Source organism: Uloborus diversus, chromosome 3 (genome assembly GCF_026930045.1).
Source record: "Uloborus diversus isolate 005 chromosome 3, Udiv.v.3.1, whole genome shotgun sequence".
NCBI classification, from domain to species: Eukaryota; Metazoa; Arthropoda; class Arachnida; order Araneae; family Uloboridae; genus Uloborus; species Uloborus diversus.
In genome coordinates, this window is record NC_072733.1 from 118,360,515 (window position 1) to 118,367,650 (window position 7,136).

Genomic DNA, 7,136 nt, shown 5'->3' on the forward strand with positions numbered 1-7,136 from the left:
CACATGTCACTTGTTCCTCGATTCAGCAGCAGGTGCAAGATACCCTGAATGTTCCCGTGTCAACCAGAACCATTTCCCGTCGTTTGGTCGCACGTGGTCTGCAATCGCGGCGTCCGCTAAGAAGACTGCCACTGACCCTACAACATAGACAGCAACGTTTAGTGCCGGACTAGAGCGACGTGGATGACAGAATGGTGAAATGTCGTGTTCTCAGATGAATCCCGCTTCTGTTTATCCAGTGATAGTCGCCGCATACGTGTGTGGCGTCGACGTGGAGACAGATCTAATCCGGCAGTAACTGTGGAACGTCCCACCCTACGACAACGTGGCATAATGGTTTGGGGCGCAATTGCGTACAATTCCATATCACCTCTAGTTCGTACTCAGGGCATTATGACGCTCCAACGATACTTGGATAATGCGGTCTAGGAAGATTGGGCGCCGGGAACATTGGGCGCCGAGCACTTTGGGCGCCGGGAACTATGGGCGCCGAGCGTTTTGGGCGCCGAGCATTTTGTGCCCAGTATTCCCGGAGCCTAAAATGCTCGGCGCCCAATGTTTCCGGCGTCCAAAATGCTCGGCGCCCAATGTTCCCGGCGACGAATTTTGAACGCTCTCAATGCTTACGTTACGGTAGCTACCGGTTAGTTAATCACGTGACAGCTAATGATCACGTGCTCTAATCAACGGCTTAGAATGGCAACCGATTGATCATAGAACGCTGCGGTTAGTAACCGGTCGACTGGTGAGGTTCGTCGAACCCAAGGAATGCTTGCGTTCGACGAGCTCAACTGGTAGCTACCGGTGATTCGATTCGATCACGTGACATCTAATGATCACGTGCTTCAATCAACTAATCAACATATTAATACGGTAACCGGTTGATGATAGAACGCAGCGGTTAGCCACCGGTTACTCAGTGGTCGACCGGTTAGGATCGCCGAACAAAACCAATTACAGTACATTGGCGAAATGAGAAATAAAAACGAGCGCGTTCTATTCACCAAATTCCAAGCCACGCTTACTTTTTTGAACACTAGGTGGCAGGGCTGGACGGGGTCACTCAAAACTTCCGGCGGAAGTCTTATTTGTATTGCTTCTTACGACGAATTGCTCTGTTTACGTATCTGTAATTTGATTGAATTTTTTAAATTAATCATGAATTTCAAAGGCGCAAAATTTTCGTAAAAAGAGGGGATGTTGTTCTGCTTTCGGGTACAGCATGAGGACAGGAGCAAATAAGATGTCAGAAATAAAGATGTTCAAATTTCTAAAGGTCCTGATCGTCGAATCAAAGCCAATGCTTTAAAGCGAAAGGATTGAGTCTTAATGAATATTATGTAGTAAACACACTTTGTGCGAGGTATTTACGAGCTGGAAACATTCACCTTAATTTCATCAGCTTTGTATTTTTACTGTAATGTGTGAAGATCTATATTGATCTATATTAAATTGATTATTAGAAAAACTCAACCTGAACAATTTTTTATTTGCTTCCTGCAAAGCTGAAAGTTTCCAGTGTTTTGACGGGTTTCAAACAGTTTGACTAGTGTGATTAAAATAAAGAACCACTATTCATTACCTCATGAGAAAAAACTTCTCATAGCTCGAACTATCAATAACTCGAACCATTTAGCCCGTCTCTTGGGACTTCGAGTTATTGACGGTACTTTAATATTTAGGCGCTCTAATTGTAAACAAATTTAGATATTCGACAATCGGTAAACAAACACATTAATTAAAGTTATAGTACAGTATCATAGTATAGCTATTGGTATTACATTAAAAGCAATTTTAACGCAGGAGAAAGCACTCGGAGATTAAATTTAAATTTTGTTATCTTTCAATTTTTTTTATGCCTATCAATCTTGCTACAGAAGCAAGTTGATTAAACAAAAAAAAAAAAAAAAAGTGATGAACAAATATGTAATAAAATATATTAAATATCAAACCTGAAAATTAAGTAGCAACTGTAATAAGTGTGTGTGAACTGAAAAGCTACAACAGGAGAATTGATTGAATATGACACCAAAACTCCCTGTCATAGCCATTCTGTGTGAACACAGTGCAGAAAAGCTTCCATCTTTGAAAAAATAGCTTCAACTTAAGAATAGGAATTACAATTCACAACGTACTTGCAATCCAGTAGATTTGTGATTCTTGAAAGCAGACTTTGTATCAACTTTATTTCTGTTTAGGAGGTATTCATAAATGCTTATCATTGAAATCGCGATCGACTAACGAAGACTCGTTTTTTTTTCTTATTTCTGTATTTAAAGGATCAGGAAAATCAGATCCGTTGATCGACAATTTTTGAGAATAGCAAAGCCTATTATACTCATTTCATGCATTAAAATACGCAAAAGACATGATTCTACCTAGAACTGAAAGAAAACAAAATTGCCTGAACACTGTAAACATCAATCGTTAGCAATAGATTCGCCATCCATCTACTAAAGGATAGGTAAGGTCACAGCCATTGAAAGATAATTTTTAACAATTACTAAGTATGTCTTTCTTATTTAATGCATTGAAATACGCAGAAGACATTATTCTGCTTTTTAAAGAAGCACAACAAAATCGCTTTCGCTATGAACATCATCATTTACATCTGTATTGTTGTTATGTTTGGAAAATTCTACTTGCTGTAAACATTCGCAATAAACTCACATTGAAAGAGACGCAGAACAGATTTTAACATGGTAGATAATAACATGCTGTTTCAAAATGAGTTTCTTTGACTGTTGATTTTTTTTTTTATATTCTTGAGAATAGTAACTGAAATACGATCTGAGTGTGCTTCTCTTATGTTGTTGATGTTTTAATTTATTGGTTTTCTCTGAACAATATGTTGAAGATTTTGGTTAGTTCATAAAGTTTTTTAACAATAAAAATGTCGTGAGAAAATCTGTAAAAAATACTACCATTTAATGACCTAAGAAATACATTTCATCTCAGGAAAGAATATAATCCTTTTCATTTAATTTGTAATTTCACCTTCATCAGTCTCAGTTTTTAGTTTTATAAAAAAAAAAAAAAAAATAAAAAGGGGAAAGGATGGGTCATGGGTGGGAAGATGTTGAGTCACTGCTCCTATGCTCTGTGGGGCTCGTAAGAATTTGAGCGACCTGTGTCAGCCTTTACACACTCCCCCCCCCCCCCCCTCCCCATTTCCTAGAAAAATTTAAATGACACGTTTGGCTACCACCAACTACTCGCAATCAGTAGTCATTGGCCCCAGGAACTGGAAGCTGTTCCATTTCGATTGTTTTATGCTCCGAGCTTGTGTCACTCCTTAACTGTACTAAATCATTATAGTCTAATAGGTGTGAGTTTATTTGTATGCTAATAATAATAATATATTCAGAGCTCTAAAAAAATTTTTTTTTTTTGGCCTTGTTAATTTTGCCTGAATGAACTGATAATTGAAAGGAGTTTACAGCAAATATTGTATAATTGACTTTGAATTCATAGCACCTGTGATAGTTAAGTTAGAGGGGGGAGGGGAGCCAAAGTGAGTGCCCTTCGCTAGTGCATTATTGCACCCTTTGAACTTGTTCGTTTCCGTTTATTTCCCTTACATTCATGGTATGTGAAGCAATCCCGAAAACTTGCAGAAGGGGTTGCTATTCATATTGTATTGTAACTAACTCTGAATTTGGAGCACTTCAGAAGTGATTGGTAGTCGGGGGAAAGGGGGGGAGGCTCTTAAGCCAAAGTAAGCATCCTACAACTTGTGAGCCACCCATGTTTTTCTTTTTTAGGTTCAAAGCAATCCATATAAGTTTGCAGAAGGAGCTTGCAGTTAATTATTCTTGCAATATAATTAATTTTGAATTCATGGCACTGTGGAAGTGGAAGGAAAATTGGGGGAAGGGCCAGATCTGAAGCCTAAGTGAGCGCAAGATATGGCACGCTTCTCCATGACATTCAATCGTCTTCTCAACTTCATACTTTGTGCAGAATAGGGAGCTGAATAAGATTCAGTGCAAAGGGTTGTGAGAGCCCATGGTGCCCCTACCAATCCTTACGCCCTTATGAATGAAGAACTTTCAACAGAAGACATTTTGACAAAACCTTATTCTTTTGAAAGTCAAAGAGTCGGAGTCATTTTTCCTCCAATTCCTCAGCCTTGGTTACCACCTGCTTTCTCGACACTAGCTGGCTTATTAGTAATGGCAGATTAAATCAATTAAATTACCTGTCTTATTAGTAAACTTGCTGCTAGTAAGTGTATTTCATTTAATGATAGTTGCTTCGAAATAAAAACTTTTTGCAATTGCTAATTAACAGTGAAATAAGAATCAAACAGATCAAAGTGATATGGCATCAAAAAAAAAATTGAGTAAACTACAAGAAAGGCCGGCATATCTTTCAAGATTCAAGACAGGAACTTAACATTTTGTTTGATTGCTGCTTCCAATTTGAAAGTTAATGATGATTATGAGCAAGATGTGAAGAAAAACATTTTTTTTACACATTTGTCAATTATGCATGTATGACATCCAGAGACTGCAATTTCATCCTTGTTATGGACTCATCAGTCTGGAATGGTCAATCACCAAGCTGAAGGCAGATGTCATCTCATTGAAGCTAAGAGTGCCAACAAACCGGTAACTAAATTTAATTGAGCAAATCACAAGGGTTCACAGCAGTGGTGTGCTTCAACTAAACAATCGAAGGCAATGCATGGGTTTAAAGTAGAAAGTTACCGTCCTTAAGACTGGGCTAGGGCGGAACTTCATGCAATATACTGACATCCCAGTCATGATATCCAGAGACTGCAATTTCATCCTTGTTATGGGCTCATCAGTCTGAAATATTCAATAACCGAGCTTGAGAGGCAGATACGAGACTCATTCAGTTTGAATGAGATGATTTCCGTATGTTGCCTGCATGGGCGTCGCGGCCGGGGGGGTCCAAGGGGTCCGGACCCCCCCCAATATTTGAGGACCGGACCCCCTCAATATTTGAAAATCGGACCCCCCCTCGAACAGAGGCGTAACTTGCCCACGTAAAGTAGGGGGGCAAACTTTTTTTTCAAGGGAAATTTATTTGATTCATATTTTGCCATCCAACTAAAATTCTAAAAGAATTTACTTTTTCAAAAAATAAATGAATTTAAGAAATCATAACGTTTAACGCAATGTACGTTATTCAGTTTAAACAAAATAGAGCTACAGAGAGTATTGCGCACATACATCCGGAGACTTATCACTCTTTCCCAAAACATATGCTGATAGTCTTTTATTGTTGTATTTATAGTTTACATGATCACTGGCGCCAAACAATTTTGCTTACGTTTTGTAATCCTAAAGTACGGATATCGTTTTCTAAGTTGCGTTGGTTTTAATTCGCGAATAATTCCATGGACTAATTAGAAAGTTCAAGGAATTCTGTACTTTGGAAATGATTTTTCTTTCTTTCCGAAGTTGCTCCCTAGGATCCCAGGAATGAAAAATCTGTACAGTGTATACATCTTGCTATTAGTGACTTATGCCCTGAACCAAAGTAATATTCTACTTTAGTGACGCAACCAGAAAAAAAAAAAAAAAGAGGAGGGGGGCACATCGAAAAATAAAAGAAAAATTTAGACCTGATCGGAAAGAGGGGTGCGCGGGTTCTGCCCCGGAATTTTTTTTGAAACTTTGAGCTTCAAAAACGCAATTTTAGTCTTCCTTTGTTGATGTTAGGGTGATAAAAGGTACAGGGGTCTCAGCGGAATTTCTAGAACTTGAAGCTTTAAAAACGTGATTAAAGGCCATATTTTATCGACGTTAGGATAATGGATGGAGCTCAAGGACTGTCCCCGATCGATTTTTTCATAAATTGAAATCAATTCCTCTTCCCCCTGCTTTCTACATTGAAGCTTAAAAACGCAATTTTAGACAAACGTCGAAGATTTTACGAAAAAGAGGTTCTGAAGCTCTTCCCTGGTAAAATTTTCAAAATTATGGTGCTAAAAACTAAAGCAATGTTTTATAATCAGGGGCTATTCCATTTCAAAAAATTTTTAAAGTATAGTTTAAAAAACCAAACTGCTCATGGTATTGGAGGATGGCGGCATAGGGACCCTTGCCCGAATATTTTCTGAAATTCAAGTCTTAAAACGCGGTTGTAAGACCATATTTTGTAACATTAGGGCTAGTAATTTTTCGAAATTAAAACTTCAACAACGTAATTTTAAGCGATTTTCGATTTTGTTCGGTAATTGAGGGCTTTCCCCTGGAAAATTCGCGATTATTGAGAGTTGTAACCAAGAAATCATTTACACTTATTTTGTTCCATACTTTTTATGGAGAATTAAGCATATAGAAATGGTCTTGACAAAAAAAAAAAAAAAAAAAAATTCATCGGATCTTTTAGATTCGTGCTTTCATGCCAGAACTTATTTGCAAATTTGCCGAACACTCTCAAAAGTTTCCACCCGAGCTACGGGCCTCGACTTACTAAATTGTTACTTTCCTTTAACTATTTTATAACTGAGATTGAACAAAACACTATATTTCTACTTTTATTTGAAAGTGATTACTTGAAAATGTTAGGCAACAAAACCGTTTGCTGACAGTTGCTATTTGTTAAGTTGAAAAGCAAGCAAACTAGGGGACGGCTACAGAAAGTTCGGAAAGCACTTAAGTTAGCTGATTGCCATAATCGCAGTTATTTTCTCATTAGTAGCTTTTTATACGTGTAATCGAACCAATTGCTAGTCAGTTTTTAAAAAAAATGAAAGGAGAGTCAGTGAAAATGAAAGTAAAAAAGAAGGTCGGAGTCGGAATGTTTTCTAATGACTCCGACTCCTTTGCCCCAAAATCAGTTCGACTCCGACTCCACAGCCCTGCTTGAAAGTCATTCCAGCGTATTTGTTGCTATTTAGGGGGAAACAGCGGGACAACTTTAAGATACTGAAACTAGATGGACAACTCCCCCCCCCTCCCCTTTTTACGACTCAACAGAAGTCAGACGGGGATCTGAGTTTCTACCCCTTTCTTTCTTATCTCGTTTCTCGGCGCTTCCAGGTTTCTGTTTCAAGTTTGGCAGTGTTTGTTTCTCCGATTCGATTCAATTTATAGCGACTCCGACGTTACCCAAACAAAATGAGACACCTGACCTCTTTGGCGGTTTTTTGCAGCTGG